We start from the raw sequence: 11,095 nt of genomic DNA on the forward strand, positions 1-11,095 counted from the left end.
AATTCCCCGCCTGCTTCTACCCCTAAATATGCCACTGATATATTTAGATATGGGGATGGTGGGTGTCATGGTTCAAGGGGAGGATACCTTTATCATCCCTACCACTCACACCAATTTGTCAAGAACCAGGGTTGTTTGGTTGCCCCTCGTACTTTCTGAAGATGATTTATCTATATCCCACTTCCCAGTTCCAATTTGGAACTTGCAGCTTTCTGGCACCCCTTTATCCTCAGGTCAGACCGGGTACTGCACCTAGGATAATTAGTCGCAGGAAAGGCTGCCTTACTTTTTACTGGCTAATGGGCACACTGCAGCAAGGGTGATCTAACTACTCCCACACAGGTGGGAACAATAATTATCAATGCCGCCGGTCGCTACAAAGCCTCCCAAATGCACAGGACAAATCCTGCTGCTACCAGCTCCGATTTCCTAATTATTAATGGGTCCGGAGCCAACCCAGATTATTAGCATAATTCACTTCAGAGGACGTGACCGTACGTTACAGAGCAAGGAGAGACAAAGTTAGTAATTTTATATTTTACTCCAAAAAAGGTAGGCAGTGTTTACAGAAGTATAAAAAAAATTATAAAGAAGACAAGTATCGGATGTACAGTACAATTACAAATAAAATGGGTTTAAAGTTGAAAAAACTCTTACATTTCATTCAGATCATTTCATCTCCCGGCCGCCCATGTGCTCAGGGGACATATCAGGATGCATATCTGTTATGATCTGGTGACCTTGGAGCAGCATAAAAACTTACACTGGAGTAGGTGGTAACTATACTGACCGCAAATCCTGATCTTAACACCGCAACTAGAAGTAGCCGTGGGGTGTACCTAACAAGCCCTAGACACCTCGTCACAGCCGGAGGACTAAATACCCCTAAAGATGGAAATAGGAATACTATCTTGCCTCAGAGCAGAACCCCAAAGGATAGGCAGCCCCCCACAAATATTGGCTGTGAGTAGGAGAGGAAAGACACACACAGTCAGAAAACAGGATTTAGCACAAGAGGCCGCTCTAGCTAAAATAGGAAAGGATAGGACAGAGTTTTGTGCGGTCAATATTAAAACCCTTCCAAAAATATCCACAGCAGATTATACAAAAATTCCTCCATCTAACTAAAGACGTGGAACGTATATCTGTAACTCCAGAGACTACTAAACTCAGAGCAGGAATACAATAAAAAACAAGCACACAGCTTGTGTGCCATAGAAAAAGAAACAGACACTTATCTTTGCTGAATTGGCAGCTAAACAGGAGAAGCCAGACAGAGATCAAATACTTCCCAAGAAACATTGACAACTGGAAAGGACTAATGAGTCCTGCAAACCTAAATACTCCAGTCAGAACTGCAATCAGTAGAAACACCTGTCCAGGACTGCAGCCCAGAGACAACTGCATTACCACCTACAACCACCTGAGGTAGCCCAAAAGCAGAATTCACAACAGTACCCCCCCCTTGAGGAGGGGTCACTGAACCCTCACCAGAGCCCCCAGGCCGATCAGGATGAGCCAGATGAAAGGCACAAACCAAATATACAATCAAGAACTTATCAATATAAGTCTGGAAAATATCATGCATGAAGGACTGAAAAACAGATGGAGCATTAGTGAGCCCAAATGGCATCACAAGGTATTCAAAATGGCCTTCGGTCGTGTTAAACGCAGTTTTCCATTCATCACCCTGCTTAATACGAACAAGATTATATGCCCCCCCGAAGGTCAATCTTCGTAAACCAACTAGCTCCCTTAATCCTAGAAAACAAATCGGTAAGCAAAGGTAAAAGGGTATTGAAACTTGACCGTGATTTTATTCAAGAGGCGATAATCAATACGGGGTCTCAAGGAACCATCTTTTTTAGCAACAAAAAAGAAACCCGCTCCCAACGGTGAAGAAGATGGCCGAATATACCCTTTCTCCAAAGACTCCTTAATATAGCTCCGCATGGCAATATGTTCAGACACAGACAGGTTGAAAAGTCGACCCTTAGGAAACTTACAGCCTGGAATCAAGTCAATAGCACAACCGCAGTCCCTGTGCGGTGGAAGGAAACTGGACTTGGGCTCATCGAATACATCCTGAAAATCAGACAAAAACTCTGGAATTTCAGAAGAGGAAGAAGAGGAGATTGACATCAAAGGAACATCATTATGAACCCCCTGACAACCCCAACTAGTCACAGACATGGACTTCCAATCCAACACAGGATTATGTACCTGCAACCACAGAAAACCCAGTACGATAGCATCATGCAAATTATGCAACACCAGAAATCGACAATCTTCCTGATGGGCTGGCGCCATGCGCATGGTCACCTGTGTCCAAAACTGGGGCTTATTTTTAGCCAAGGGTGTAGCATCAATGCCCCTTAAAGGAATAAGGTTCTGCAAAGGCTGCAAGGGAAAACCACAACGCCTGGCAAACTCAAAGTCCATTAAGTTCAAGGCGGCGCCTGAATCCACAAACGCCATGACAGAAAATGATGACAATGAGCAGATCAAGGACACAGATAACAGAAATTTAGGTTGGACAGTACTGATGGTAAATGAACTAGCGATCCTCTTTGTCCGCTTAGGGCAGACTGAAATGACATGAGAAGCGTCGCCACAATAATAACACAACCTATTCTGACGTCTGAATCCTTGTCGTTCCGTTTTAGACAGAATCCTATCACACTGCATTGGCTCAGGAGTCTGCTCTGAGAACAACGTCACAGTGCAGAGTTCTGGGCTCCCGTAAGCGCCGCTCAATCTGAAAGGCCAGAGACATAGAATCACTCAGACCGGAAGGCGTGGGAAACCCCACCATAATATCTTTAACGGATTCAGAAAGACCCTTTCTGAAAATAGCCGCCAAAGCATCATTATTCCATTTAGTCAACACAGACCATTTTCTGGATTTCTGACAATACAATTCTGCCGCCTCTTGACCCTGAGACAGGGCCAACAAGGTCTTCTCAGCTTGATCCACAGAATTAGGTTCATCATAAAATAATCCTAAAGCCTGAAAAAAGGAGTCTACATTAAGCAAAGCCGGATTCCCAGATTCCAGGGAAAACGCCCAATCCTGCGGGTCGCCACGCAGCAGGGAGATGACGATTTTAACCTGCTGAATGGAATCACCAGAGGATCGAGGTCTCAGAGCAAAAAATAGTTTACAGTTTTTAAAACTCAAAAATTTGGACCTGTCTCCAAAAAACAAATCAGGAGTAGGAATCTTCGGCTCTAAAACAGGAGTTTGAACAATATAATCAGAAATACCCTGTACCCTAGCAGCAAGCTGGTCTACATGAGAAACTAATTCCTGAACATCCATGCTTGCACAAGGTTCCTCAGCCACCCAGAGATAAAGAGGGAAGAGAAGATAAAGCAGACTGAAGAAAAAAAATTGCTCAACACCTTTCTTCCCTTCTTCTGAGATGCATTTAACTCATTATGGGCCAGTTGTACTGTTATGATCCGGTGACCTTGGAGCAGCATGAAAACTTACACTGGAGTAGGTGGTAACTATACTGACCGCAAATCCTGATCTTAACACCGCAACTAGAAGTAGCCGTGGGGTGTACCTAACAAGCCCTAGACACCTCGTCACAGCCGGAGGACTAAATACCCCTAAAGATGGAAATAGGAATACTATCTTGCCTCAGAGCAGAACCCCAAAGGATAGGCAGCCCCCCACAAATATTGGCTGTGAGTAGGAGAGGAAAGACACACACAGTCAGAAAACAGGATTTAGCACAAGAGGCCGCTCTAGCTAAAATAGGAAAGGATAGGACAGAGTTCTGTACGGTCAGTATTAAAACCCTTCCAAAAATATCCACAGCAGATTATACAAAAATTCCTCCATCTAACTAAAGACGTGGAACGTAAATCTGCAACTCCAGAGACTACTAAACTCAGAGCAGGAATACAATCAAAAACAAGCACACAGCTTGTGTGCCATAGAAAAAGAAACAGACACTTATCTTTGCTGAATTGGCAGCTAAGCAGGACAAGCCAGACAGAGATCAAATACTTCCCAAGAAACATTGACAACTGGCAAGGACTAATGAGTCCTGCAAGCCTAAATACTCCAGTCAGAACTGCAATCAGTAGATACACCTGTCCAGGACTGCAGCCCAGAGACAACTGCATTACCACCTACAACCACCGGAGGGAGCCCAAAAGCAGAATTCACAACACATATCACACATCTGTATAGCAGGTAAACCCCGGACAAAAGACTCACTCACAACTCAGCAGGGTTAAGATATGCCCTCTGGTCATGACATCACTGAGTGAGCTAAGTTATGAAATGCACTCCTCGTTTCTCAGAGTTATGACAAACCATTTTTAGACATAGCTCGCTCACTGTATGATCCCGATATACGGATGACACAATGATCAGGAGGTGCACCACGTCGGGGGGATTCTTTTAAGTGTAAACACGGAGTAGTTACACATCCCGCTTACGGATAAACCCGCTGCTTGCGCTCATTGGGTTTAGCTTCTAGCGATTTCAGGGAGTTATAGATCTCTCGATGGACATCCGGAATATATAATCCTTATCTCTCTAGCCCTGATCGGTGCCAATATACATAATCTTAAAAGAACAATAGAATCCCATGCTTTCTGTACCAGTTTTAGCCAGTATGAGGGGTTTAAGGAAACCTGCTTTTGCAACTCAAAGCTATTAAAATTCTTGAAAGAGGGGGTAAATGAGGGGTTTAAGATTACACACGTAGGCACAGGAAACTGCAGCTGAGAGCTCTTTATGTGAAATTGAAGTAGTCAGAACTTCCTCCTATTTCCTGACAGTGGGTATATGAGGTTCAAAGGAGAACACTATAAATATACAGAGGCAAAAGGGGGCTGTATTACTGTGAAAGCTCAAACACTGGCAGTATTAGTGGTGGGGAGATATGGAGTTTTGAAAAGTAATTAAAGATGCATGTGCATTAAATGTTGCAGAGACAGGACATAGAAGTCTTCATCGCAGTCTCGGTCAGGTTGTAGAAGGGAAAATGAATGACTACAATCAGAGGAAATGTACCGGTAACTTTATTCAGTGGATTTACCTGTAAAGTATTTATACCATCTGCAGAGCATGTTTCTAACACTACATGGTGATTGTGTGGGTAGAATATTGAACTTTATTAAGTGTTTTTTTTGATGATTGTGAGCACGATTGTAACATGTGGCTATTATATGGAAGTATTACTTGTGTTGGGATATAGCAGTATAATTGGTAATATTGTTCTTTACTACACTCAGTTTTATTTAGTAACAGCATGATGGTATTATTCAGTCATCTTATTGCTGTCTTATATGTGTTTGTGTGTGTATTTATTTTTTAAGGGAAGAAAAATATGTATATGTCTTATAGGATTGGTAAGGTAATTCAAGCAAGAAGCTAGTAAAATAAAATAAATGCGATAAAAGTATAACTGATAATTATATATCTCTAGCACACCTATAATCAAAATTCTAAATTAAACTGTTGCCAGCAGAGAAACTTACAGATGGTGACTCCTGATGGTGGACCAATTGATATGGCTCTAACTGCTGAGTAACCTTCTGTGGATATGTAACTCCATTTAATAATTTCCTGTTCAAAGCAGTATGCCTGAATAGAAAGTGACTGATTCATGCAGCATTCTGAATGTTCATGATTTGTATTTGATACATTTATACATTAAGTAACTCAACTGACATATTGAATAGAATAACTAGTGCTAACTAGTGTTGAGCATTCCGATACCGCAAGTATCGGGTATCGGCCGATACTTGCGGTATCGGAATTCCGATACCGAATTCCGACACTTCCCGTGTATCGGATACCGGAATTGGAAGTTCCCAGAATTCAAACTGAACGCAGCAGCCAATGAGGAATGATTGGAAGTGTGGGCACATCCTGTTTAGCATGGTGGGCATGTAAGTACTGGCAAGGCTGTGATTGGCTGCTGAAATGATGTCACTCTGTACTATAAAAAACGCTGCCGCCATTTTGCGCTCACTCTGCTGTGATTTCAGTTAGGGACAGGACGCTGTGTTCTAACTGAGGGCCAGTTGAGATAGCTAATTGCTTTATTTTCCTTTCCCAAGGCTAATTTAGCAAAACGCTGTGTGTTCTTCACTGTTCACCTTGCTCTTGCCTTGCAGCGCTGTTTTAACAGCGTTCTGCAAGGTCTCTGTGTGTGTGTGCAGCTCACTCTGAAGTCTGTGTGCAGCCATATACCCGGTTGTATTCAGCTCAGGGGGGGTTCACACTGCCTCACACAGTTGTCCTTTTTTGCTCATAGTGCAGCCTGCTGCACATTTTTTCTCAAATTTCCTATTAGTGTTTTTCTACCCGTCTCCAGCTAAATTGTGGAAAAACACTACATAGGATAACCTAGAGGGGTTTTTTTGGGCCTTGCAGCGCCGTTTACGGCTGTCTGCACGGTCTCCGTGTGAGCGCAGCTCGCCCTGTAGTCTGTGTGCAGCCATAGCCGGTTGGATTCAGCTCAGGGTTCGTTACTGCCTCATACCTTGAAAAAAATTTTCCTTTTTTTCAAATAGTGCAGCCTGTTTAACCCCTTACCGGCATCGGACGTACTATACCGTCCGATGCCGGCTCCCCTGCTTTGATGCAGGGCTCCGCGGTGAGCCCGCACCAAAGCCGGGACATGTCAGCTGTTTTGAACAGCTGACATGTGCCCGTAATAGGCGCGGGCAGAATCGCGATCTGCCCGCACCTATTAACTAGTTAAATGCCGCTGTCAAACGCAGACAGCGGCATTTAACTACCGCTTCCGGCCGGGCGGCCGGAAATGACGTCATCGCCGACCCCCGTCACATGTCCGGGGGTCGGCGATGCGTCTCCATTGTAGCCATAGAGGTCCTTGAGACCTCTATGGTTACTGATTGCCCGTCGCTGTGAGCACCACCCTGTGGTCGGCGCTCACAGCACACGTGCAATTCTGCTACATAGCAGCGATCAGCAGATCGCTGCTATGTAGCAGAGCCGATCGGCTTGTGCCTGCTTCTAGCCTCTCATGGAGGCTATTGAAGCATGGCAAAAGTTAAAAAAAAAAGTTTAAAAAAATGTGAAAAAAATAAAAAAAACATAAAAGTTTAAATCACCCCCCTTTCGCCCCAATCAAAATAAATCAATAAAAAAAATATCAAATCTACGCATATTTGGTATCGCCGCGCTCAGAATTGCCCGATCTATCAAATAAAAAAAAGTATTAACCTGATCGCTAAACAGCGTAGCGGGAAAAAAACTCGAAACGCCAGAATTACGTTTTTTTGGTCGCCGCGACATTGCATTAAAATGCAATAACGGGCGATCAAAAGAACGTATCTGCACCGAAATGCTATCATTAAAAACGTAATCTCGGCACGCAAAAAATAAGCCCTCAACCGACCCCAGATCACGAAAAATGGAGACGCTACGAGTATCGGAAAATGGCGCAATTTTTTTTTTTTTTTTTTTTTAGCAAAGTTTGGAATTTTTTTTCACCACTTAGATAAAAAATAACCTAGTCATGTTTGGTGTCTATGAACTCGTAATGACCTGGAGAATCATAATGGCAGGTCATTTTTAGCATTTAGTGAACCTAGCAAAAAAGCCAAACAAAAAACCAATGTGGGATTGCACTTTTTTTGCAATTTCACCGCACTTGGAATTTTTTTCCCGTTTTCTAGTACACGACATGCTAAAACCAATGATGTCGTTCAAAAGTACAACTCGTCCCGCAAAAAATAAGCCCTCACATGGCCAAATTGACGGAAAAATAAAAAAGTTATGGCTCTGGGAAGGAGGGGAGCGAAAAACGAACACGGAAAAACGAAAAATCCCCTGGTCATGAAGGGGTTAAAATTTTAAAAAAAAATTCCTATTAGTGTTTTTCCACCCGTCTCCAGCTCAATTGTGGAAAAACACTACATAGGATAACCTAGAGGGTTTTTTTGGGGCCTTGCAGCGCCGTTTACGGCTGTCTGCACGGTCTCCGTGTGAGCGCAGCTCGCCCTGTAGTCTGTGTGCAGCCATAGCCGGCTGGATTCAGCTCAGGGTGCGTTACTGCCTCATACCTTGAAAAAAAATTTCCTTTTTTTCAAATAGTGCAGCCTGTTTAAAATTTTTAAAAAATTTCCTATTAGTGTTTTTCCACCCGTCTCCAGCTAAATAGTGGAAAAACACTACATAGGATAACCTAGAGGAGGGTTTTTGGGCCTTGCAGCGCCGTTTACGGCTGTCTGCACGGTCCCCGTGTGAGTTAAACTTGCTCTGTAGTCCGATCTGCAGAAAAAAAAAAAAGTAAAGTTCACCAAACACCACTTAACAGTTGTGTAGGCCACATTTGAAAAATAATAAAGTTTAGTCCACACTTTACAACATTAGTGTTTCTTACACCTGTTAGGAGGAGCATTTCAGGAATAAGCACACTAAGGCCTTAGTACTTTTCTGCTTATCTTTATCTGTCAACCAAGATGAAGAGGGCAGGGAGTAAGGCACGTGGGCGTGGGCGCGGAGCAGGGAGAGGAGCAGGGAGAGGACGTGGTGATTCTGTGCCTGCTGCGGGCAGCGGTGACTCGTCGTCACTCAGTTTCAGCAGGGAACAGTCCTTCATGCGCAGCTTTGTCGGAGAGCGCCGTGCACCGCTGCTGCGTGAAGATCAAATTGAAGCAGTTGTCGGGTGGATGGCAGCTAACGCCTCGGCATCGACTTCAGTTAGTGCCACATCCTCTCAGGCACAGAGCACTGGAGAGCAGCCATCTGTCTCTTCACCACCTGCCAAATTGGCCAGGCAGTCAGAGAGCCCAGGACAGGAGCCGTCTCTACTTCTGTTCTCTGAATCTCTTGGCTTGGAAACAGGGGGCCAGCCAAGCAGCATTGGAGAAATGGAAGAAGAGGCAGTGTGCAGTGATGCCCAACAGCTTTGTCTCTCTGACTCTGAAGAGGCGGGTGGGCCAGTGCCTGCGGTGACCACAGCGCAGTACGCATCTGATGATGAAACTCAGGTGCCGCTTTCTGGTGCGTACTGTGCTGCCGAGACTACCCAGGAGGAGCAGTTGGTGGCAGAGGGTAGTGGAGATGATGAGGTCGTTGACCCATCGTGGCGTGAGGAACAGGAAAGTGGTGGGAGCAGCTCTGAGGAAGAGATTCCCCTTACGGGCCAAAGAGGGAGAGGGAGGGGGAAGACTGCGGAGCCTGTAGCCTCCACTTTGGCACCCGTTAGGAGCCTGTCTCTTTCCAAAGCCAAAAAGGGCGCTCCCAAGACTTGCAGTGCCTGGTCCTTTTTTGACACAGTTGCAGATGACATTTGTTTTGTCAAATGCAAGCTGTGTCATCAGAAAGTCAAAAGAGGAAAAAATGTCAGCAACCTCAATACCACAAATATGTGGAAACATGTGCGGACCAGGCACGCGGTGGAGTTACAGAAACACACTGAAGATGTAGGCCAACCAACAGCGGCAGCTACCACCTCTTCAGCTCGTGTTGCCTCTTCCTCCAGCTCACGCACAGCTGGTTTGGCTTCCTCCCAGGATCGCCATGGAAGAACCTCTGGCACTGTTGTCCAGAGACCTTGTGTAATTCCACCCACAGCACCACCTTCCCAGTCATCCTCACACTCCCAGTCTACTCTACAGCCATCGGTAGTACAGGCATGGGAGAAAAGGCGGGCATTCTCGGCCAACCACCCCCGAGCACAGGCTCTGAATGCAGGCATTGCCAAACTGTTGTCCCTGGAAATGCTCTCATTCAGGCTGGTGGAGACTGACAGCTTCCGTGACTTGATGGCATTGGCAGTCCCACAGTACAAGGTGCCCAGCCGCTTTTACTTCAGCAGGCAAGCTGTCCCTGCCCTGCACAGGCATGTTGAGGGAAACATAAAACATGCGCTACTGAACGCCGTCAGTAGCAAGGTCCACCTCACCACCGATGCGTGGACCAGTCAGCATGGACAGGGGCGATACGTTTCCCTCACTGCCCATTGGGTTAATGTTGTTGAGCCAGGTACAGATCGTGCGAGTGGCGCAGGACGTGTCCTGCCCACTCCAAGGATTGCAGGAATCCAGTCTGTACGCATTGACTCCTCCTCTTACACAAGTTCCTCAGAATCATCTCTGCAGGAGCCGTCACAGTCCACCTCCACATGGACCCGTGAACGTTTACCTATGACCGACATGAGCACAGCCGTGGCCAAACGTCAGCAGGCCGTCTTGAAACTAGTTTCATTGGGGAATCGAAGCCACACAGCGCAGGAGCTCTGGAATGCCATCAAGCAGGAGAGCGATGTGTGGTTACTGCCAGCGAATCTCCAGCCAGGCATGGTAGTGTGTGACAATGGCCGAAATCTGGTGGCAGCTTTGGCCCTTGGCAACCTCACTCACATCCCATGTCTGGCACATGTGCTCAATTTGGTTGTGCAGAGTTTTCTGAGGGACTATCCGGATCTTGATGCACTGCTGCACAAGGTCCGCCTAGAGTGTGCTCACTTGCGGCGTTCCAGCTTGGCAAGATCCCGCATTGCTGCTCTGCAGCGCCGATTCCGCCTTCCAGAACACCGCATCATATGTGACCTACCTACCTGGTGGAATTCCACATTACATATGTTGGAGCGGTTGTGTGAGCAGCAGCAAGCAGTTATGGAGTACCAGCTGCATCAGGCGCAAAGAAGTCGCAGTCAGCGCCGATCAGACTTCACAACCACAGAGTGGGCCACTATGAAGGACGTCTGCCAGGTTTTGCGTCCTTTTGATTATTCCACGCGGATGGCAAGTGCAGATGATGCACTAGTCAGCATGAGTGTCCCCCTTATCTGCCTGCTTCAGCAAACTTTGCAAGGGTTAAGGGATGATCAGCTTCTGGAGAGTCAGCGCCACGTGGTTCCTCACAAAGGGGTACGCAGGGGCCACTTTGTGAGGAGGATGAGGAGGAGTCAATGGAGGAGGAAGAGCTCCGTCCAGAGGAGTGAGCGACACAATTGTCCAGTGGTCAGTGTGTACAGCGAGGGTGGGGTGATGACGAGCGGGCAGAGATCATGTCTCAAGCAGGGGACAGCGTTTCTGGGCCAGTTGGCACTCTGCAGCACATGGTGGATTTCATGCTGCAGTGCCT

This window comes from Ranitomeya imitator, chromosome 5 (assembly GCF_032444005.1).
Source record: "Ranitomeya imitator isolate aRanImi1 chromosome 5, aRanImi1.pri, whole genome shotgun sequence".
NCBI classification, from domain to species: domain Eukaryota; kingdom Metazoa; phylum Chordata; class Amphibia; order Anura; family Dendrobatidae; genus Ranitomeya; species Ranitomeya imitator.